Source organism: Oryza glaberrima, chromosome 10 (genome assembly GCF_000147395.1).
Source record: "Oryza glaberrima chromosome 10, OglaRS2, whole genome shotgun sequence".
In the NCBI taxonomy this organism is placed as follows: domain Eukaryota; kingdom Viridiplantae; phylum Streptophyta; class Magnoliopsida; order Poales; family Poaceae; genus Oryza; species Oryza glaberrima.
Genome location: NC_068335.1, coordinates 12399070 through 12422481, shown reverse-complemented (window position 1 = coordinate 12422481; position 23412 = coordinate 12399070).

The window sequence follows — 23412 nt, the reverse complement described above, 5'->3', positions numbered from 1 at the left end:
GCGCGGGGTCCCAACCGAGGATGCCTCAGCCTTCGACTTCTCGGAGTGGACCCAGCAGGCCGGCGGATCGGTTTCGGACTACGCCACCGCGTATGGCGACTGCTGTACGTGCGTGTCAGCGGCCTTTACCATGGGCCTCCTGCAGCAGTTCGGCTGCGAGCACATCGCCGAGTTCCCCAAGTACACGAAGGGGGATTGGGAAATCAGTGCGCAAGACATTTCGCCTGCACTTCGTGCGTAGCGAAAACAATTTTGGCAGAAGGACGGCCGCTTCACCGCTAAGGCGCGCCTTTTGGAGCAGCTAGCGAAAGCAGAGGCGGCGGACCTTTGTGAAGAGGAAGGTGCGGCGGCCGGAGAGGGTGGAGGCGATGCCCAGGACCACCCAGAGGTGTGAGGCCCTCCGCCCTTCTCTTAGATTTTCATAGTTTTCTTTTGGTGTTCGCTAGATGTGGCGAACCGTTGTATATTCGGCAAACTGCCGCTAAACCTTAAAAAAGGCTTTTTGGTATGCTTTTTTGGCATATTTTTATTTCACTCGTTTCGCATTATGCCATACCTTCCCCTTCTTTCACCTACTCTTACCATGCAAGATGTGTTTTGCCTTTTCTGCACTGTCTACTAGGGGGTCCGCTGAAAATCGTGCATTCGGCCCCCTTCTGGGAGCTGGCAAAGTCAAAACGAGAAATTTGTGGCATTGAAGGGGTTGCCGAAGACGTGATATCCATTTTGGCTTGTTTATCGCAAATGGAGATAAACGGTCGCAGCTATAAGGTTATCAAGGTTGCCAGCTAGCTACGTGCGCACCCCGGGCGAACCTTAGAAGATTACGATCTTGTTCACTCAAGACGTTTGGAAGATATGGCTCGCTTTTGGCGAAACCATCAGAAGACTAAACGCCAGGAATCAATCTCTCAGCGTCGTTACAGTTTAGTCTGTGTTTCGCCCCCTACTCCTCTTAAGGTTGTGTATAATATTAGTAGTAATGACGAACCTAGTTCGTCCGACCATTCCTTACGGAGGGATAATGATTACTGGGGCGAAAATGTAATTTACTTGTAAAATGAATTGTATCGGGTTGTAAACCTTGTATTCTTCGATTATTTTTTCGAAGCTAATAAAGAACGTGCTTTATTTCCTTTTTGCTATTTTTTGTATCGTCACATTTTGTGCTTTTGTTAGGCCGGAACATGCCGGCCCCTTTGCATATATTAGCGAAATAGGTGTACTGACTTTTCAGCTTTTCGTCGTTCGTTTTCGATCTGTAGCATTCTGTGTCGAGAGAAACGATTTTGCTTTATGCCGATCGGTCGTAACGTCGTTCGGCTATTTATTTTCCGAGACAAGCTGTTGCGGTTTCAATGTTCGGTGAGAAATGCTTCGGCCGATTCGTTTAGCCCCCTTGGCCTTTTTCGCTGATCAGGCGTTTGCCTTGGGGTTTTTCCACAAATTATCAATCACACGAAAAGTAAGAAGAAAGCGGAGGACACAGAGATTTTATACTGGTTCGGGCCTCCATGATGGATAATAGCCCTACATCCAGTTTTTTTTCTTTTTCTCTGTTTCTCTTTTTTTTTTTTTTTTTTTTTGCCGAAAGGCTTACATAGTGCCGAAAGGCTTACATGACAGTATGTACATTTTTACAAGTTGGCGATTTGGGTGCCACCCATTCTAGACATAGAAGCGCTTGAGGGAGGCGGCGTTCTAGGAATGGTCGAACTCCTCGCCTTCGAGTGTCGCTAGGCGAAAAGATCCCGTCCTGGACTTGCACTTGATGAGGTATGGTCCTTCCCACTTTGATTCAAGCTTGCCAACTGCTACTGGGTTCGCCTTCTTCCTTAGGACGAGATGACCAGGTATGAGCTCCGTGGGTCGAACTTTTTTGTTGTAAGTTGCCGAAGTGCTTGTGGCGTACTTGTGCATGTGCTCGAGCGCTTCGACCCTTACACCTTCCAAGAGTTCGAGCGATACCTCGTGCCTCTCTTCGCCCCCAGAGAACATAACCCTTGGTGAGTTAGCCCCTAGCTCCGCTGGGGTCATGGCCTCATCGCCATAAAGAAGCATAAATGGGCTAAACTTGGTTGGTCTTGTGGGGGTCGTCTGAAGGGCCCAAAGAACCGATAACAATTCTTCTGGCCATTTGCCTTTCGCCACCCCCTCAAGTCTTTTCTTTAGTGCTTCTAGGATCTTGCCATTTGTACGTTCAGCCGCCCCATTTGACTGCGGGTGCGCGACCGACGCGAACCTGATTTCTAGGTTAAGCCCTTCGCACATTTCTCTGAACTTATCAGAGTCAAACTGCTTGCCGTTGTCAGTAATGAACTCCTTTGGCACTCCGAAACGGCAAACAATGTTTTTCCATACAAATTTCTGTACTGCTGCCGAAGTGATTGCCCCAAGGGGTTCGGCTTTTATCCATCGAGAGAAATATTCCACAGCTACAATTGCGAATTTATACCCGTTTCACGCTACTGGGAACGGCCCAGTGATGTCCAGTCCCCATCTGGCGAAGGGCCATATTGGCGCAATGGGCTGCAGATCATACTGGGGCGCGGCTTGGCTTCGGCCATGACGCTGGTAACTTTCGCACTTCTTTATTTGCTCAACACAGACTTTCAACACAGTGGGCCAATAAACTCCTTGTCTAAATACTTTGGAGGCCACTGTTCTTGCCGCCTGGTGCGCACCACATAGCCCCTGGTGTATTTCCTTTGCCATTTCTTCGCCTTCGGCAAAAGAGATGCAATGAAGTAAGGGTTGAAGTACCTCGGAGCGGTAAAGCTGACCCGAGACCATCTTATACTTCGTGGCTCTGAGTTGCAAACACTTCGCTTCTGCTTCATCTACCGGAAGCCAGCTAGTTTCAAGGTGTTTCACAAATGGGGTTCGCCAGTCATATGGGTCTTCGCCCCGTTTCTCTTGGTCGATTGTCATGACTTCCGAGCTATCCAAAGGCACACTTGGAGCATGTAGGACTTTGAAAAAGATGCCAGGCGAATGCGGGCCACCACAAGCAGCGGATTTCGCCAGGGCGTCTGCTTCCTCGTTCTGGTCTCTAGGCAAGTGTTTGACCTGACCGGAGCGGCGGCCGGGGCCGAAGCACTACCACCTGTTGGCGCTTCGGTGTCGCTAGCGGGCGGTGGCGACCAACGCCTCCGAGGACCAGCGCGCCGCAACACGGGCGAAGTAGGCGTCCCGTCGGAAGACGCCTCGTTGTCGAAAAAGCCGGCGGCGATCTGCACCACCCCCTTCTTCCTAGCCGGCGCCCCTGGCTTCACCACAGAACTGGAGATCGCCAGGAGCGCACTCGCACCAGCGACGTCTAGCGGACGCACGGGCGAAACATGAGCACCAGCTCCAACCTTCGCCCGGACGGGACTGGGGGTGTAACCGCGCGATCCGCCGTCCTCGTCTTACCCGGCCTCTTTGTCCTCGTCGTCCGTGTCCTTGCTGGTGCGACGAGCTTGCGATTGCACACCCTTCGCAACGACCCACTTGCATTTTTTCGACGTCCCAGCGCCGTCATCGGCGGCCTTCGAAGTAATCGACCGAACAGTCTGGTCGCCGACATAGACGCGGTTCACCCTCCCATCGGCTTGGCGCTGAAGCAAGCGGCCGTATTCGGCAGTGGTCAGACCTCCGACCTTCTTCGCCGCTTCCGCTTCCGCATCTTCCAATGTGCGAGCTGCATAAGAAGGAAACAAGGAAAAGCGGAGTAAGTCGAAACATATCTTCATAAAAAAATGAAGATGACGTCGAAAAGCAAAAGAAAAACTCACGTTGGGTGCTGGAAGGAAGAACGAGGCGGGGAAGCCCAAGCACCTCTTCGCCCTCATCCACGGACACCTCCCATTCGCGAGCAAGGGGAGAGATCCGAATTAGGCAAAATTAGAGAGCTTCATCTCATGGGTCCCACTGTAGAAGTAACTACGAAACTATTTCTCCAAATCAGCCCAACCTTGAATAAAATTATAAGGCAATGAAGAAAACCATGTGAATGCTGACCCAGATAAAGACAAAGGAAACAATCGAACCCTCAAAGCATCAACAGCCGATGCCTCACCATTGAGCCAAGAATCGGCTGACATGCTCGTAAGTCGAAACATTGTCTTGTCCTAAGAACTTTGAGAAGTCTAGAACCTTGTATCAGTTAGGCGGTGGAACTCTTTCAAACCACTCAAGATAGGGGTGTCGATACAAATTTCCAGTATCCTTTGGCTTAAGCCCGAACTGCTCCCTCATCACATCTGCTATCATGTCTGCCCAGGGCTTCTGCTGGGGCACTCCTTGCATCTGTTGCTGGACTGGATCAAATTGATTGAACTGAGGTAGAAGCTGAGGTTGAGGTGATCCCCTGTTTGGTATTGAACCTGAGGTGAACGAGGCTGATACTGGAAGTTCAAATTACCACCAAGATAGTTCTGAGGAGGCTGTTGCACATTATACATCTGCTGATCGGGAACAAACTGAGCTCCAACAAGCTGATTTTGCTGAACAATAGGTGTTCTCTGCCCTACTGGTATGTGCTGCACTGTCTGCTGCCTAATCGGATGGACAATTTGCTGCCGGATTGGTGTCGACTAAATTGGTTCAACAATCGGCTGAGTTGGCCCGAACATTACTGCAATCTGCTCCTGAGTCAGTCGATTGATATTCTACCTAGCATGCTGAGGTTGCTCTCTGGTCAATACGCGAGGATTAACTATCTGCCTTTGTGCCAATGATGATACACCTGATGCTAGAGCTAAAACTGATGCCGTCGGCTGGACTGGAGGTGCGTTGGCAGCATGTTGCTGGTTGCCTGTTACCAAGTTTGTCACGTCCCGAAACGACCCTACAATGCATTCGTTAAATTATTCCTAGAATAAGTAAAATTCTCGTTAAAGCCTTCAACAATAAAATGTGTAAACCTAAAAGTCAAACGAGGCTTGGAGAACTTTTGTATATCTTCTCAAAGCCTAAAATGCGTAATTAAATTTTAGTGGAATTTTCAGAGCACAAATAATAATTATCAAGAAATAAACAAGGTTTAATAGTTTTTCTAAAAAGAAAAACCCTAAAAATCCCTCCCCCTCTCTCTCTGGGCCGAATTTGGCCATCTCCATCCCCCTCTCCCTCCTCTCCCAGCAGCCCACTCGGCCTCCCCCTCGCCGGACCGCCCATCCGCTCACGCCGACAGGTGGGGCCCACCCGTCATCCCCTTCCTCCCGCCGCTCCCTCCGCTCGCCACGCGCCTAGCGCCGCCGCCGCCGCAAATCGCGCCGCCCCGGATGATTCCCACGTGCAATTGAATGGTGGAAAATATTCCCCGTGATTCCCTCTTTCTTTCCCCCAATTTTCCCCTCTCTCCCGCGTTCAAACGGCCGGATTCGCCCCCGCAAATCTCGCCGGTGCCATTGATGCACCCCGAGGACGCCGCGCCGGTTTCCTTCCGCTCCGGCCACCTTCTTTCGCACCCAACCCTATATAAACCCACCTCGAGCTCCCCACCCCGTTTTTGCCACTCGCCGCCCCCTCTCCTCCTCGGAAATGAGCCCGCACCGTCGTCTCCTCTTTCCGCCACCGCCGCCGACCTCCGGCTGGGCTTAGCCGCCCGCCGGGACCGTTTCCCGCCTTGGCGCCGCCTTCCTCGGCTTCGCTGCACCGCCGCCGACCTTGTCCATCCCTCCCTCCCGCTCGACGCACGCCGGAACCCCGCCACCCTCGTCAACCCGAGCCGCGCCGCCGCCTTCTTCCGCTCCGGCCGCCTCCTCCGTTGACACCGACACCCCGGGGTGAGCCGTGGACCGCCACCTCCTTTTTCCCCCTCTCCTCCCTCTCTCGGCCGCCGCTCCGCCGCGCCGATGTGGCCGCCTACGGGCGCACCGCGTGGCCACCGTGTGGGGCCCGCCCGCTAGTCGCCCGTGCCCTCGGGTGCGGCTGACGCGTGGGGCCCATGGTGCCGGTGGATGGCAAACCCGTGCGCCCGGTCCACCATGGATCGTGTGGCTGCCGCATGGGTCCCACTCCTGTGGACCCGGCTCACACGCCCCCCTCGGTGCTGACGCAATAATGGTTTTTAAATCTAAATATAAATCAAGAAATTCGCAAATATTCACATTAAGAGTATATAAATTTCAAATGGCCATATCTTGGTCGTTCGAACTCGGAATTGGACCATTCAAGTCTCTAATTTTTCCTTAAGAAGTCAAGAAACCATTTTTGTGCTTTGTTTCTATTTGTATTATGGAGTTTAGTAGAGTAAAAGCCTTTATTTATCCGTTGGTAGTGTAGACGCTGCAGCTTCGGAAGATCCGCTCTACGTGGAGGTCGAAGCCGACGTTTGGGAAAGCGAGCAAGGCAAGTCAGACCTCCGTTAAACATATTGTTGTCGCATGCTTTAAAATTATTTTGTTTTAAATTATTGCATTATCGCTTTATTTAAATTCCCGCGTGATCACTGTTTTATTTAGCCATACCTATTTACCTTCGTTATGACCTTATTATTATTGCCATTGTTATTATTTAACTTGTTCACCCTAGAGTAAACAAAACCCAGCTAGTGTGTACTTTATTATGGTTCCACTAGTGTGAATTTAGGTAGATGCTGCGCTGCTTAATAGGGCAACTTTAGGTGGTTTTATAACTTTAGACTTTGGGAGTTCTCATATTATTTGGACATTATGGAATGGTTGGCTTATGTGAAATTGAACACACACTTCCCCCTCTATTCAAAACTCCCAAAAATGGTTTTAGGCTGGGCTCGAGGTGCATGGTTTTGTTAGAAGCACCTCGGCCACCATAAGGATCGGCCTTCGGGTCTCAGTTGCAAAGAACTACTGTACTTCCAGATGTCTAGTGGGTAAGACGTAGTTTGTAGCTCAGTCTGGTCATGAACGAAGGTACACGGATAGAGATGGACGAAGTCGGGGACCGATGGACATCTCTAGGGAAATTGAAGGCTACACGAGCTGCGGCCCGGTAGTGGAGATGTCATGGCACAGGGCCGGTGTGCTGCTGCTAGGGGATCAACCTTGGTTACCTGTCCCGGGATTCTGGCCATAGCCAGGGTTGGGTTGGTACTCTTGTTTATGGCTAGGATGGGTTGGGAACTATGTCACGTTTTCTGTCCATATGCCGTGGCGGTATGTGGCACGTGGTTACACGTGAGGAAGACGTGTATTGTGGGTAAAGATGTAGCCCTCTTATCAGAGTATAATCTATCCGAATAGCCGTGCCCTCGGTTATGTGCTAGCCTAGCAATGTACCCAAGTTAGTGGTTTACTTCTTAAAATTTGCAGAATAAATGCAAGGGAGTACAAGGGGGTTATAATATGAGGGGTTAGGGTTGGCAGTAAACAGCATTAAAAGACACTTAGTTGCTCAAAGCTATTTTGTCAATACGATCCTAGAGCTATAAAATGTTATTAATCAAGGCCGTGAACCCACACGAACCTGCCTTAACCCAAGGCCTACGATGATTCAGACCGAACTGGCAACCCGACCCTAGGTCCCAGCTTGTCCCAAGCCAACCCAGGTGAACCATTCCATATTTTAGTTGTTAAGCAGGTTTTATGAATTAAAACACTAACTTGGGTACATTGCTAGGCTTGCCCATAACCGAGGGCGCGGCTATTCGAATAGATTATACTCTAATTAGAGGTGTACATCTTTACCCACAAGACATGTCTTCCTCACGTGTAACCACGTGCCACATACCACCACGGCATACGGACGGAAGACATGACATAGTTTCCAACCCATCCTAGCCATAGACAAGAGTACCGACCCAACCCCACCTAAGGCTGGAACCTCCGGGACAGGTAGGCAGGACTGAGCCCCTAGCAGCAGGACACCAGCCCTATGCCATGACATCTCGACTACCGGGCCGCAGCTCGTGTAGCCTTCATTTGCCCTAGAGATGTCCATCGACCCCTGACTTCGTCCATCTCCATCCGTGTACTTTTGTTTATAACCAGACTGAGCCACAAACTAATCCTTACCCACTAGACATATGGAAGTACGGTAGTGCTTTGCAACAGAGGCCCGAAGACCCGTCCTTATATGGCCGAGGTGCTACTATCAAAACCATGCACCCCGAGCCCAGCCTAAAACCATTTTGAGGGTTTTGAATAGAGGGGGAGGTGTGAATCCAATTCCACAATAATCCAACCATTCCATAGTGTCCAGGTGATATGAACATTCCCAAAGTCTAGAGTTGTAAAACCACCTAATGTTGCCTAATTAACCAGCGAAGCATCTACCTAAATTCATACTAGTGGTACCATGCATAGGGTACCCACTAGTTGGGGGTTTTGTTTATTCTAGGGTGAACAAGGTAATAATAACAATAGCAATAATAATAAGGTCATAACAAAGGTAAATAGGCATGGCTAAATAAAACAGTGATAACGCGGGAATTTAAATAAAGCGATAATGCATTAATTTAAATTAAAATAATTTTATAAACTGGGATTCAATATGTTCAAGGATGATGTGACTTGCCTTGCTCGCTTTCCCAAACATCGGCTTCAACCTCCACGAAGAGCGGATCTTCCGATGCTGCAACGTCTACACGACCAATGGAAAGGAAAAAGGCTTTTACTCTAATAAACTCCATATAACAAGCAGAAACGAAGCACAAAAATGGGTTCTTGACTTCTTAGGGAAAAATTAGAGACTTGAACTGTCCAATTCCGAGTTCAAATGGCCAAGTTAAGGCCATTTGAAGTTTATATGCTCTTTAAATGAATATTTACGAATTTCTTCATTTAAATTTTAATTTAAAAAAATGGTTTATTGCGTCAGCCGAGGGGGAGGGGGCGCGCGGACCGGGTCCACGGGAGTAGGGCCCACGCGGCAGCCTCACGGTCCACGGTGGACCAGGTGCACCCGGGCTCACACCGGCCGGTGCCGTGGGCCCCACGCGTCAGCCGCACCCGAGGGCGCGGGCGGCTGACGGCCGGGCCCCACACGGCAGCCGCTCGGCGCGCCCGAAGGCGGCCACGTCGGCGCGGCCGGCGGGAAGCGGCGCGCCCGCGCCCCTATGGTCGCCGGCGGCGGCCATAGGCACGGCGGAGCGGCGGCCGAGAGAGGGGAGGGAAAGGGGGAAACGAGGCAGCGGTCCACGGCTCACCCTAGGTCGACGGCGACGACGAAAGAGGCGGCCGGAGCGGAGGAAGGCGGCGACGCGGCTCGGGTCGACGGGGACGGCGGCGCTCCGGCGGTCGGCGAGCTCGACGAGGGGGTGGACGGGGACGGCGATGGTGCGGCGAAGCCGGAGAAGGCGACGCCGGGGCGGGAAACGGTCCCGGCGAGCGGGGAGAGCCGGCCGAAGGTCGTCGGCGACGGAGGAGAGAGAAGGCGACGGCGCGAGCTCGATTCCGGCGAGGAGAAGGCGTGGCAAAGGGTGGAAACGGGCGAAGGAGGTGCGGGGAGGGTTTAAATGGGGTTGGAAGGGAGAGAGGGCGGCCGGGGAAGGAAGGAAACCGGCCGGGAGGTCTGGCCGCCATCAATGGCGCCGGCGAGATTTGCGGGGGCAAATCCGCCCGTTTGAATGAGGGAGAGAGAGAGAGGAAAATGGGGGGAAAGGGAGAGGGGATCACGGGGAGTAATTTCCCCCTATTGATTGCACGCGGGGACGACGGGAGGTGGCGGGATTTGCGGTGGCGGCGGCGCTAGGCGTGGGCGAGGCGGCGGGAGCGGCGGGAGGAAGGGGATGACGGGTGGGCCCTACCCGTCAGCGAGGGTGGCGGGCGGGCCCGCCCGTCAGCGGCGCGCGCGCGGGGAGAGGTCGGATGGGCCGCGGGGATAGAAGGGAGAGGGGGAGGGAAATGGGCCGAGCCGGCCCAAGAGAGGGAAGGGGGATTTTTAGGGTTTTTCTTTTTATAAAACCTTTTCAACTTTGTTTATTTCTTAACAATAATTATTTGTGCTCTGAAAATTCTACTAAAATTTATTTACACATTTTAGGCTTTTAGGAAATATACAAAAATCCACCAAGCCTTAATTGACTTTTAACTTTGCACATTTTAATTTTTGAAGGCTTTCATAAGGATTTTAATTATTCTAGGCATAATTTAGAGGATGTATTTTAGGGTTGTTTTGGGACGCGACAAGACCGGAGGCATTGCAGCGGTCAGACCGGCGAGGACACGGCGGTCAGACCGGCGGCGGCGACAAGTGCAGCAGCTGATCTCAGCGGTCGGACCGGACTTCAATCTCGGTCAGACCGGTGGCTTTCAAGCGGTCAGACCGGCGCATACACTTCGGTCAGACTGCAATCCGTCGAATTTGAGGGTAACTTTTATTTCCGCTGAAAGTTTTGGTTTTTGGGTATACCAACCATTCACCCCCCTCTGGTTGGCTTAGTTCTTGTGATTCGATCCTACAAGTGGTATCAGAGCCTAGTTTTCTTTTTTGGATTTTAATTGATCTAGAGTTTTGGTTTTTAACTAAGCCTCATGTTTTCGATGGAACGGATTTTTCTCATTGGTGTAGTAGGATGCAATCTTACATTATGGCTGAGGATTATGATATTTGGAGAAAAGTTTCTCATCCTTATGTGATTCCTGAACAAATTAATATTGCTGCTTTAAAAACTGAGTTTGAACAAAATTGCAAAGCTCGCAATATTCTTTTGAGTGGGATTTCTCGTTCGGATTATGATCGTGTTTCTCATCTTCAAACTGCCCATGAGATTTGGATTGCTTTGAGTAATTTTCATCAAGGAACTAATAATATTAAAGAACTTCGTCGAGATGTTTTAAAAAAGGAGTACATTAAATTTAAGATGAAACCTGGAGAAGCTTTGGATGACTATCTTTCTAGGTTTAATATAATTTTGAGTGATCTTAGATCTGTTGATTCTTCTTATGATGTTAATTATACACAATCTGAGATTTCTCGCCACTTTTTGAATGGTCTTGACATGTCTATTTGGGAGATGAAAGTTAGATCTATTCAGGAGTCCGTTGATATGTCTACTTTGACTTTGGATTCGCTTTACACAAAACTGAAAACACATGAGATGAATATTCTTTCTCGTAAAGCTGATTCTAAGTCGAGTGTTTTGGTTTCTTCCTCAACTTCTTTGGATGTTGATGCTTCTTCATCGAAGTCTTCCATATTTGCTTTATTTAATGCCATGTCCGATGAGCAACTTGAACAGTTCGAGTGTTTTGGTTTTGTTATCTAATAAACTTTCTCGAGCTGTGACTATTGTTAGGTACAGGAAAAGAGGTGGACCAAATCGTTGCTTTGAATGTGGTTCTACGAATCACTTTCGTTCACGATGTCCTAAGCTTGGGAGAGATAGGAGGGGAGATAATGGTGATGAAAGACAAATGATAACAAGCCGAAGGGTGCATTCAAGGGAGAAAGATCAAAGAGACTCTCAAGAAGGCTTTTGATCAAGTCTATGCCGCTTTTGAGCCATGTAGATGGTGAAAGTGGAGATGAAGATAAGGGAAAGAACATCTTCGGTGTTTGCTTCATGGCATGTGGTGAATCAGATTCTGAGTGCGAGGACAATGAGGTACGTGTTTTTCAGGAAGCTATTTCTATTTTAAGTGCAAAAAATAAGAAGTGTGACAAGATGTATAGAAAACATGAATTTATCATTGAATCTTTTAGTTCTGAAGTTGCTAGATTAAAATCTCTTATTCCTAATGATGATGATTGCAAAAATTGTGAGGTTTTAATGAATTAGATTTCAAAGATTAGAGATATCAATGCTGCACATGATTTTAAAAATAAATCTTCTCTAGCTCTTGGATTTGCTTTGCACACACGCACTTTGGATGAGTTGTTTCTAACTAAAAAGTTGTTGTAAAAATATCAAATTGCTTTTCATGCTAGTTTGATGTTTAACATGATTTGCGCTAAAAAGTTAAAACAACCTCATGATATTTTGGATTGCTCAACATGCACATTAAACACGATGAAACTAAAAGATGCTTTAGGTCGTGTTGAGTACATAGAAGATGTTGTGAAAACCAATGAAGTGCTTTCTTGCCCGAAATGTCGTAAAAGCAAAGGTGTCATGGTAGATTGTGAAAATTGTGCTAATTTGGAAAAAGAGGTTTCTTATTTGAAAAGTTCTTTGCAAAGACTTTCTGAAGGTAAGAAACAACTTAACATGATTTTGGATCAATCTAAAGTTACTAGCTATAATAGGGGTGTTGGTTTTGATGTTCATGATTATTTCACCAAAAATCAACCAGCTGTTTTGAGTATACTTGAACATGGTGAAATTTTGACAAAACCTAGTGCTAAGAAAACAGTTTTTAAATCTGCTGGAATTTTGTCTTCTCTTTCTGCTACTCTAAAAGAAACAAAAACAAATCCTTCAAAACCACCTTATTCTAAAGAAAAGTATACTTGTTCTTTTTTGGCAAAGATGGACATATTGTTGGTTTTTGTTTCAGGTTAGCTCATAAACAGAAAAAGGAGAGAGAGATTGCTTTTGCAAAATCAAAGTGGCAAAAGTCTGGTTTTCCCTCAAGGAAACCGGTCAGACCATAATGGGTTTCGCGGTCAGACCGGCGACCGGTCAGACCGGCTGTACACCCTTAGTCAGACTGGCCTCGGAGAAATTTTTTTGAAAATCCTTAAACTGTTTTTGCACGTGGATATATGCCTATTGGATCTACTAGTCGTGTGTCTCGATATTGGATTCCTAAATTTTTATTATCATCTAACCCCAGTACTGAGGCTTCGACTACTGTTTGTGTGTAGGCTTTGGTGGCGAGGAAGGAGAACGTGTGGATCATGGATTCCGGTTGTTCGCGGCACATGACCGGTGATAAAAATTGGTTCTCCTCCCTCAAACAGGCATCCAAGACTGAATCGATTATCTTTGGTGATACTTCTACTAGTGTTGTTCTTGCTACAGGTTTGGTTAAGTTAAATGACAAATTTGAATTTAACAACGTAGCTTTGGTTGAGGACTTAAAGTATAATTTGCTTTCAGTTTCACAAATTATTGATGAAGATTTTGAGGTCCACTTTAAGAAAACTGGAAGTAAAGTTTTTGATTCTTGTGGTGATTTTGTGTTGAATATTTTTCACTATGGAAGAGTGTTTAAAGCTGATTTTGATAATCCTGTTTCACCTGTGATAACATGTTTGGTTGCTAAGTTTGATAAGGATGTGATGTTTTGGCATCGTAGACTTGGACATGTTGGTTTTGATCATCTCACTAGGTTAAGTGGTTTGGATCTTGTTCGTGGTTTGCCTAAACTTAAGAAAGATCTTGATTTGGTTTGTACACTGTGTCGTCATGCTAAGATGGTTGCTTCTTCACATGCTCCTATTGTTTCTGTGATGACGGATGCACCGGAACAGCTATTACATATGGACACTGTTGGTCCAGCTAGAGTACAATCTGTTGGAGGAAAGTGGTATGTGTTGGTTATTGTTGACGATTTTTCTCAATATTCTTGGGTTTTCTTCATGGCAACTAAGGACGAGGCTTTTCAATACTTTCGTGGTTTGTTTCTTCGATTGGATCTTGAATTTCCTAGTTTTTTGAAAAGAATTCGAAGTGATAATGGTGGTGAATTTAAAAATGCTTCATTTGAACAATTTTGCAACGAAAGAGGTCTTGAACATGAATTTTCTTCTCCTCGTGTTCCGCAACAAAACGGTGTTGTTGAAAGAAAGAATCGTGTTTTGGTTGAGATGGCTAGAACGATGTTGGATGAGTATCACACTCCTAGAAAATTTTGGGCTGAGGCGGTTAACACCGCATGCTATATTTCAAATCGGGTTTTCTTGAGGTCAAAACTTGGAAAAACTTCTTATGAGCTTCGATTTGGACATCAACCTAAAGTTTCACATTTGTGTGTTTTTGGTTGCAAATGCTTTGTCTTGAAATCTAGAAATTTGGATAAGTTTGAGGCACGTTCTACCGATGGAATGTTTCTTGGTTACCCCGCACACTCTCGTGGCTATTGTGTACTTATTTTGGGAACTAACAAAATTGTTGAGACTTGCGAAGTTTCTTTTGATGAGGCTAGTCCAGGTACTAGACCCAATATTGCAGGTACATTGTCATAGGTTCAGAGGGAGGATGGTTCTATTTTTGAAGACGAGAGCGACGATGACGACGAGGTCGGCTCGGTCGGTCAGACCGGGCGCCAGGCCGGTCAGACCGCCGGCACACCTCTGGTCAGACCGCCTCAGGATGTCCGGTCAGACCGACCAGGGTTGTCGGGTTCTGGTTCTGTTGACGCTGATCGAGATGGTCCTCCAGAAGCTACAACTTCGACCAGTACTGGTACAGAACGTGAAACAACTTCAGATGTCGCTGCTCCTTTGCATCTTCAATGACTGCATCCGCCGAAACAGATCATTGGTAATCTAGGTGAGTGGACTACTAGGTCTAAGGTAACAACTCATGATGTTTGTGCAAATTCTACATTTGTTGCTTCTTTTGAACCCAAAGATGTGTCACATGCATTAACTAATGAATCGTGGATTAACGCCATGTATGAAGAACTTGAAAATTTTGAGAGAAACAAAGTTTGGACTTTAGTTGAACCACCTTCTGGACATAATATTATTGGAACCAAGTGGGTTTTCAAAAATAAACAAAATGAGGATGGTTTGATTGTGAGAAATAAAGCTAGACTTGTTGCACAAGGTTTTACCCAGGTGGAGGGTTTGGATTTTAATGAAACTTTTGCTCCTGTTGCTATAATTGAGGCAATTAGACTTTTGTTGGCTTTTGCTACTTCAAAAGGTTTTAAATTGTATCAAATGGATGTGAAAAGTGTTTTTCTAAATGGTTTTATACAGGAGGAAGTTTATGTCAAACAACCACCAGGTTTTGAAAATCTTGATTTTCCCAACCATGTTTTTAAGTTGTCTAAAGCTTTGTATGGTTTGAAACAAGCTCCTAGAGCATGGTGTGATAGGCTTAAGAACTTTTTGCTTGCGAAAGGTTTTACAATGGGAAAGGTTGATAAAACGCCTTTTGTTCTTAAGCATGGTGATAATCAACTGTTCGTTCAGATTTATGTGGATGATATCATCTTTGGTTGTTCGACTCACGCTTTGGTTGTAGAGTTTGCTGAGACTATGCGCAGGGAATTTGAGATGAGCATGATGGGTGAGTTATCGTACTTTTTGGGATTGCAAATTAAGCAAACACCTCAAGGTACTTTTGTGCATCGAACGAAGTAACGAAGGATCTTTTGAGACGATTCAAGATGAAGAATTGCAAGCCAATTTCAACACCAATTGTTTCTATAGCTGTGTTGGATCCTGATGAAGATGGTGAAGCTGTTGATCAAAAAGAGTATAGAAGTATGATTGGATCTTTGTTGTATCTCACTGCTTCTAGGCCAGACATACAATTTGCTGTGTGTTTGTGTGCACGCTTTCAAGCTTCTCCTCGTGCTTCACATCGTCAAGCGGTCAAGTGCATAATGATGTCTTTGAATCATACACTTGAGTTTGGAATTTACTATTCTACTTCATCTTCTATATGTTTGAGTGGATATTCCAATGCTGATTTTGCTGGTTGTAGAATTGATAGGAAAAGTACTAGTGGAACATGTCATTTTCTTGGTACATCATTGATTGGGTGGTCTTCTAGAAAACAATCTAGTATTGCTCAATCAACTGCTGAATCTGAATATGTTGCTGCTGCTAGTTGTTGTTCACAGATTCTTTGGCTTATTTCAACTTTGAAAGATTATGGTCTTACTTTTGAGAAAGTTCCTCTCTTTTGTGATAATACTAGTGCTATAAATATTGCTAAGAATCATATTCAACACTCATGCACAATGCACATTGATATTCGTTTTCACTTTTTGAGGGATCATGTTGAGAAAGGAGATGTGGAATTGAAGTTTTTGGATACAAAGTTGCAACTTGCTGATATTTTCACTGAACCTTTGGATTCTAATCGTTTTGCTTTTCTTCGTGGTGAATTGGGAATAATCCATCCTTTTGGCATGGTTTGAGGGGGAGTTTTGCACCTCATGGTTTTATCAAGCAAAAATATGACAATGAGAAAAATTGAGAAAAGAGAGCTTTGTTTATATATATGGTATTTTCTTGTGCATGCTAGCAATATTATGAAGGTTTATTTGTCTCTAGCATAGCTTGTATGTATTCTAGTCTTTTTATGAGACTTAGATTTTGCTTTTCAGGGAGATGATGCATGACACTTAAATTCTATACTTGAATTAAGCAAATATGCAATATTGATGCTAGCATATGGTTTGATTTATAAATGCTCTATATATATGCTTTATTGAAATGTTATTCCTCAAATAGCTTCGTAATTGCTCATTGTGCAAAGAGAATAAAAATATGAAAAAGATGAATACCGAATCCTTGGAAACAGTCTTGACGACAAGGACATATTCAATGTGAGTAAAATAATGGGTGTCGAATCCTTGGAAACAGTCTTGATGACAAGTACGTACCGGGAGTAATTAAAAAAAAGTTACAAAATTCTCTTGGTTGTTTTATGCTAAAGCTAATTTGAGAAAGAGTGATAAATGCATTAGGTCTATATGTATAGTGTTTATTTTTCAACCTATGTGCTTGTAAAGATGTTGCATTATAAATCGTATGAAATCATGAATTTGGATTGTTGATTCAACTTTAATTGTAAAATCTTTGGTTCATGATTATACTTTAATACATGTTTGCTAGATTATAGATGGGTTCATCTTCTTTTTGTTGCAACACATGACTTGATATGCTATATGTATGCTAAGCTCTTGAATATTAATAAACATAATTCCCATGCTTGATGAAATCATTGTCAAAAGGGGGAGAAGCAAATGAGTTTTTGAAGAAAAGAGGTGAATTTTTGGAGAAGCAAATGAGTTGTTGAGAAGAGCATGTTTTTGGTTCAAGCGAGAATTTCTTTCTTTTCAAAAGTGAGAGAAGTTTTCTTTTGGATTTTCGAGCACGATGTGTACATTTGTACGAAGTGTGCTTTTTACCACTTTTGTTTTTATTTTTCCAAACAACAAAACATTTTTGATGGGTTTGCCAAGCGACAGGTGCAGCAGCTGATCTCAGCGGTCGGACCGGACTTCAATCTCGGTCAGACCGGTGGCTTTCAGGTGGTCAGACCGGCGCATACACTTCGGTCAGACCGCAATCCGTCGAATTTGAGGGTAACTTTTATTTCCGCAAAAAGTTTTGGTTTTTGGGTATACCAACCATTCACCCCCCTCCGGTTGGCTTAGTTCTTGTGATTCGATCCTACAGCACGTAGATCAATTCTAGAAGCAGTCAGCAGTCTCGGAACTGTCTTCATCAGAATCGGCTATATCGGCTCCATCGGCTATATCAGCTGTCCTCTGTCTGATCCATCTCAGCTGATGCAGACTCCAGCCGATGCCCTCGTAGCCGATGCATACTCTGTTCTTCGAATCTAACTCTTTGCCGAATCTGCTTTGATTCCAATACCGAACCTAGTTCATATCTTACCAAATTTGGTCGTTAACAAGTGGTCCCCCAACGATGATTGTTCGACAGCACAGGCCGTATCAGCCAGGAAATTTCAACCAAGGCAATAGTGGAAATCAGAACAACTGTAATCCCATTCCGCGCCCGCCAATGGCACAGTCTCAAGCTTCGCAGCCCTAGCAGCCGAAGAAGGAGCCCGGAGGAAAGCCTCTAACATGTTTTAATTGCGGAGACCCCGGATATTTTGCAGACAAGTGTCCTAAGACAAAGTGCAATGGACCCAAGTTTGTTCAAGCTCGTGTTAATCATGTGTCTATGGAAGAAGCTCAAGCAGCGCTAGAAGTGGTTTTGGGTAAATTCCCTGTGAACTCAATTCCTGCTACAATTTTATTTGATTCCGGTGCTACGCATTCATTCATATCCAAAAAGATTTGTTGGGGTACACGGGTTAAGAGAAGTGGAACTTAGTACTCCCATGAAAGTTAATACACCTGGTAATAGCTCAACATCAGTTAGATTTTGTCCTTCAATGATGATAGAAATCCAAGGGTCACCTTTTCTAGCCAATCTTACCCTTCTGGAGTGTAAAGACTGTTGGCGGCTATTAAATGCCAATTCTATACCACAAACCTCAGCATAAAGTCTAGATAATAAAACATTAACATAGTGATAGGTGTTTAATCTCACATATTCCACTAGTGTTGGTGTTTATTTATATGCAGGTGTTAAACCCCGAAGTTGGGAGTAAAATTAGACTAAAGTGAGGGGAAACATGTATCCATACAAGGATGGGTTGTGAACTTCATCAAAATATCAAAGACTCAGTCCAAAACTCTGAAAAATGGATAAAGGAGGACCAGGGGAGGAGATGGGCCAAAGACCAGGCCAAGTGGGCCCAGCCCAGGTTCGGCCGAACCAAAATCTCAGCCGTTCAGGCTGGGGTTTGGCGTGGATAGTCCTGATCATCTCCTGATGGTGGTTGTGGGGCATTTCCAACAATTTGCATTGTGCAACCGTCATACCTACATCTATATAAGGAACTTCACTCCTTCACACACACTTCCAAGCTTTAGCTGAATTATAAGAGGCTCTATTGTACTATATTGTATAATAGAATAGGAAAAGAGCAGAGTAGAAGAAGTCGGAAGAATTCCGGAGTTATCGGTAATCTTCTCTCATTTCTTTTATTTTGTTTATTACTCTGATTTCAATATAATATTCTTCCTAAGTAATTTAGATTTATCTTGTGAGGATTATCTCTTGGTTAGTTCCTACATAGCACACGAGATTATTGTTCACTATAATCAACTAAAATATTGTGATTGCTTTTGTGAGTTATAATCACCAAAGTAGATATTAATTGCTTAGACGTGGTGTTTAGGTAATTGTTATCCAGTAATTGCTACGTATCCCACAGTACATTTGAGGTAGGTGTAGAGGTGGTGACTGCCCTCGAGATCACTTAAGTCCTCCCTGTCCGGGTACGTAGTAGAGCGACATCTGGGAACAGCGGGTTGCCAGTGCTTGAAGTATCGTGTTAGGATTAAACTTAAGCATTCCCTAGACACTGTTTCTCACTAGTAAATCCTCTCTATCCTGGCCTATCCTTTGCTTGGTGTCCTTGGATAAACCGGAGGAAGAACTTGCCACACACGTTCCCTTTGATTCGATACCCTTTGGAATACTCCATAGGGGAAGTGCTACATCGGTATATCCGTACGCTTGCGGGTTTAATCTGTAATTGTAAGAATTACCTAAAAGCAATTCTGGAGCCGTTGCCGGGGAACAGTTGCTGATCAATTCCGAACCTAGTTCATCCTCGTATCTCTTTTTATTTTTTTATTCTACCTCTACCCCTGCTATCCAGAGAAGTATTCCTGTCAAACTCCTCTCGACCATGGAGCAACCTCTTTTCGAGTTGTCTGCTCCTAGGGGCAAATTCTATGATCCACCTCCTTCATCGGAGCCGATTTATACAACTGGCTACGAAATTTGCCGCGAACTAATCAGCATGGTTAGGGAAAATCCTTTTTCTGGCTTTGATCTACAAAATCCCTACCATCATTTGCAAGACTTTGAGCAAGTCAGTTCATGCCATAAGATTCGTGGTATGAGACAAGAAACTGTACGGTGGAAATTGTTTCCGTTCTCCCTTCAAGAGAGAGGAAAGCAACGGTACACCTTTACCGTTGGATGTGTAAACGGTAGTTGGTAAAAGTTGTGAGACAGATTCTATCTTGGCTTCTTCCCAGTTACTCGTATTACTGCCCTTCGGGTAGAGATCTCAGTTTTCAGCAGATAAAAAACGAATCAATCGGTGCAGCTTGGTCCAGATTCACTAATTTAGTACAGTCCGGACCAACCTTGTCCTTACCCAAGTATGTGCTCTTGCAACACTTCCATACGGGTCTGGATAAGGAATCTGCATTCTATCTGGACATAACCGCCGGAGGATCGTTCATGCACAAAACACCGTTGGAAGGAAAAGTAATTCTATATTGCATTCTAGAAAATACTTCCTTCATGACGCAATCCGATGAACCCCAGCTGGAAGCATCCGTGTCCAAGATAGAGGAACCTCTAACAATCGAGCCACAATCTGAACCATCAATTTCTGCTAGCTCAATTGATGAGAAGGTTCCTGAGCAGCCATCCGTCAAGAATGAAGAAATTCAGACTACGGATTGTGTCGCGATTCTGTTCAGGGATGGTGTTGACGAAGACGATGGCAACACCCTAAACTATTTCAGCAAGAAGAAACCACTCGTCCCTTTGCCGCCTCCCGATCCTATGGAACTTGGGTTCCTAAGGGAAACTGTTCGGGAGCTAACATCCATAATGAGCGACGAATGGCTGAGGGAGGCAGAGCTTTCATCAGAAGTAATTCGGATAAATACCGCTCCTCGAATCATTCCTTGCCATCTAGAGGGGAACGATGTTGGTATTCTCTACAGTCCAACTATCGGGGTTAATCTCATCTCTGAGTCTTTTGCATTCGCTTATTTGAGCGATAAGGCAGTATCCCCGACAAACAAATTTTTTAAGCACCCGAATGGAAATATTATTGAAGGATTTTGGATTGTACAAGATGTGCCCTGTCTGCTTTGAAGACAGGGATTCAGTCTTGCATTTCCACGTCTTTGAAATCCAAGATTTTGACATTCTAATCGGGCTTCCCATTGAGCAACTCCTCATAAACACACCCCGATTAGATAGCCACAAAATAACTTTGGGAAGGAATGAATTCTCAGTTCCATTCTCGCGGGCAAGGTTCACCTTGATCGATTCTCTCCCAGAGATTGAGTCAGCGGAGGAGGTTACAACAGTTCCCCCTCACGAGTCTCCCGAGGCCCTCTTGGAAGATGAAGTCCCTGACTTCATCAAGGAAGAAGCGGAACCTGGTGAGACTCTCGATCTTCCAATCTTGGAACCGCCACCTCAACCTCCGTTTAAACCTCTACCTCAAGGCCTACGCTATGCTTTCTTACACAATGACAGAGAAGCCCCTGTCATAATCAGTGACAAGCTTTCCGAAGACGAGATTCATCGTCTTCAGACTGTGTTAGAAAAGCATCGTGCTATTCTTGGCTATTCCCTTCAAGATCTCAGAGGGATTAATCCCGCACTGTGCACTCATTGTATCCCTATTGACCCCGAGAGTACTCCCTCCAGGGAACCTCAACGACGGCTCAATAATGCGATGCGAGAAGTTGTAAAGAAAGAGGTCTTGAAACTCCTGCATGCCGAGATTATTTATCCCGTACCATATAGTGAGTGGGTTAGCACGGTTCAGGTTGTGCCGAAAAAGGGGGGAATGATGGTCGTTGCAAATGCTCAAAATGAACTTATTCCGTAACGAACCGTAACCGGATGGAGGATGTGCATACATTACAGGAAGCTTAACAAGGCTACGAAAAATGATCATTTCCCGCTACCCTTCATTGATGAAATGTTGGAACGGCTGGAAAATCATTCCTTTTTCTGTTTCCTTGATGGGTATTCCGGGTATCATCAAATTCCCATCCATCTGGAGGATCAAAGTAAGACTATGTTCACATGTCCGTATGACACCTATGCCTATCATAGGATGTCCTTCGGACCGTGCAATGCTCCGGCATCTTTTCAAAGGTGTATGATGTCTATTTTCTCGGACATGATCGAAGACATTATGGAAGTCTTCATGGATGACTTCTCTGTCTATGGAAAGACCTTCGGTCATTGTCTAAAGAATTTAGATAAAGTCTTACAACGATGTCAAGAAAAGGACCTAGTACTCAATTGGGAAAAGTGCCATTTCATGGTTCGTGAAGGCATAGTTCTTGGCCATCGAGTGTCCAAACAAGGAATCGAAGTTAATCGTGCTAAAATCGATGTGATAGATCAGCTTCCTCCTCCTGTGAATATCAAGGGGATCCGCAGTTTCTTGGGACATGTCGGCTTTTATAGAAGGTTCATCAAGGACTTCTCTACAATAGCTCGACCTCTAACCAACCTGTTAGCCAAGGATGCTCCCTTTGAGTTCAATGACGTGTGCCTAAATTTTTTTTTAAAATCCTCAAAAAGGCACTCGTCTCTGCTCCAATCATTCAACCTCCTAATTGGACTCTGCCCTTCAAGATTATGTGTGATGCAAGCGATTTTGCTGTTGGTGCGGTGTTAGGCCAAACCAAGGATAAAAAGCATTATGCAATCCGCTACGCTAGCAAAACTCTAACCGGAGCTCAGTTGAATTATGCAACTACTGAAAAAGAGCTGCTCGTGGTTGTTTTTGCTATCGATATACTTGGTGGGAGCTAAGGTGATAGTTTATACTGATGATGCTGCTCTAAAGTACATGCTCACTAAGAAAGATGCTAAACCACATCTCTTATGATGGATTTTGCTGCTCCAAGAATTTGACTTAGAAATTAAGGTTAAAAAGGGAGTAGAAAATTCCGTAGTAGATCATTTATCTAGGTTGCAGATCACTGGCACGCATGAACAGCCGATAAATGATTTCTTGAGAGATGACATGCTGATGACGGTTTGCGACTCCAACCCGTGGTATGCCAACATAGTGAACTACATGGTATCCAAGTATATACCACCAGGGGAAAATCAACGGAAGCTGAAGTACGAGAGTCGCCGTCATATATGGGATGAGCCATACCTGTATAGGGTCTGCTCCGATAGCTTACTAAGAAGATGTGTGCCAACTAAAGAAGGACTTAAGATTATAGAACGATGCCATGCCTCTCCTTATGGTGGCCATTATGGTGCATTCCGCACCCAGGCCAAGATTTGGCAATGCGGCTTCTTCTGGCCGACAATGTATGAAGATTCAAAAGAATTCGTCAGAAGATGCCCAAGCTACCAGAGGTAAGGAGGAATCACTGCTCGTGATGCAATGCCCCTCACATACAACCTACAAGTTGAGATATTTGATGTTTGGGTTATAGACTTCATGGGACCTTTCCCTAAGTCCCGCAACTGCGAGTATATTCTGGTGGCAGTCGACTATGTCTCTAGGTGGGTTGAGGCTATGCCGTGCAGCACCGCGGATGCGAAGCATGCCAAGAAGATGTTCACAGAGATCATCTTCCCAAGGTTTGGCACCCCTAGGATGGTCATAAGTGACGGAGGTTCGCACTTCATCGACAAAACCTTCCGAGACCTATTGTGAGACATGGGGCCAAGTACAATGTGGCCACTACTTACCATCCACAGACCAGCTGTCAAGCAGAAACATAAAATAAACAAATCAAGAATATTCTGCAGAAGATGGACAACAAAATAGGAACATGATGGAAGCATAAATTGCCGGACGCATTGTGGGCATACCGGACATCATACAAGACACCCATTGGAAAGTCTCCCTATCAGATAGTCTATGGGAAGTCATGCCGACTCCCCATAGAACTCGAGCACAGAGCCTACTGGGCCATCCGGAATTGGAATATGGACTTTGAAGGAGCATGAGAATGGAGAAAAATGCAAATTGCTGAACTTGAAGAA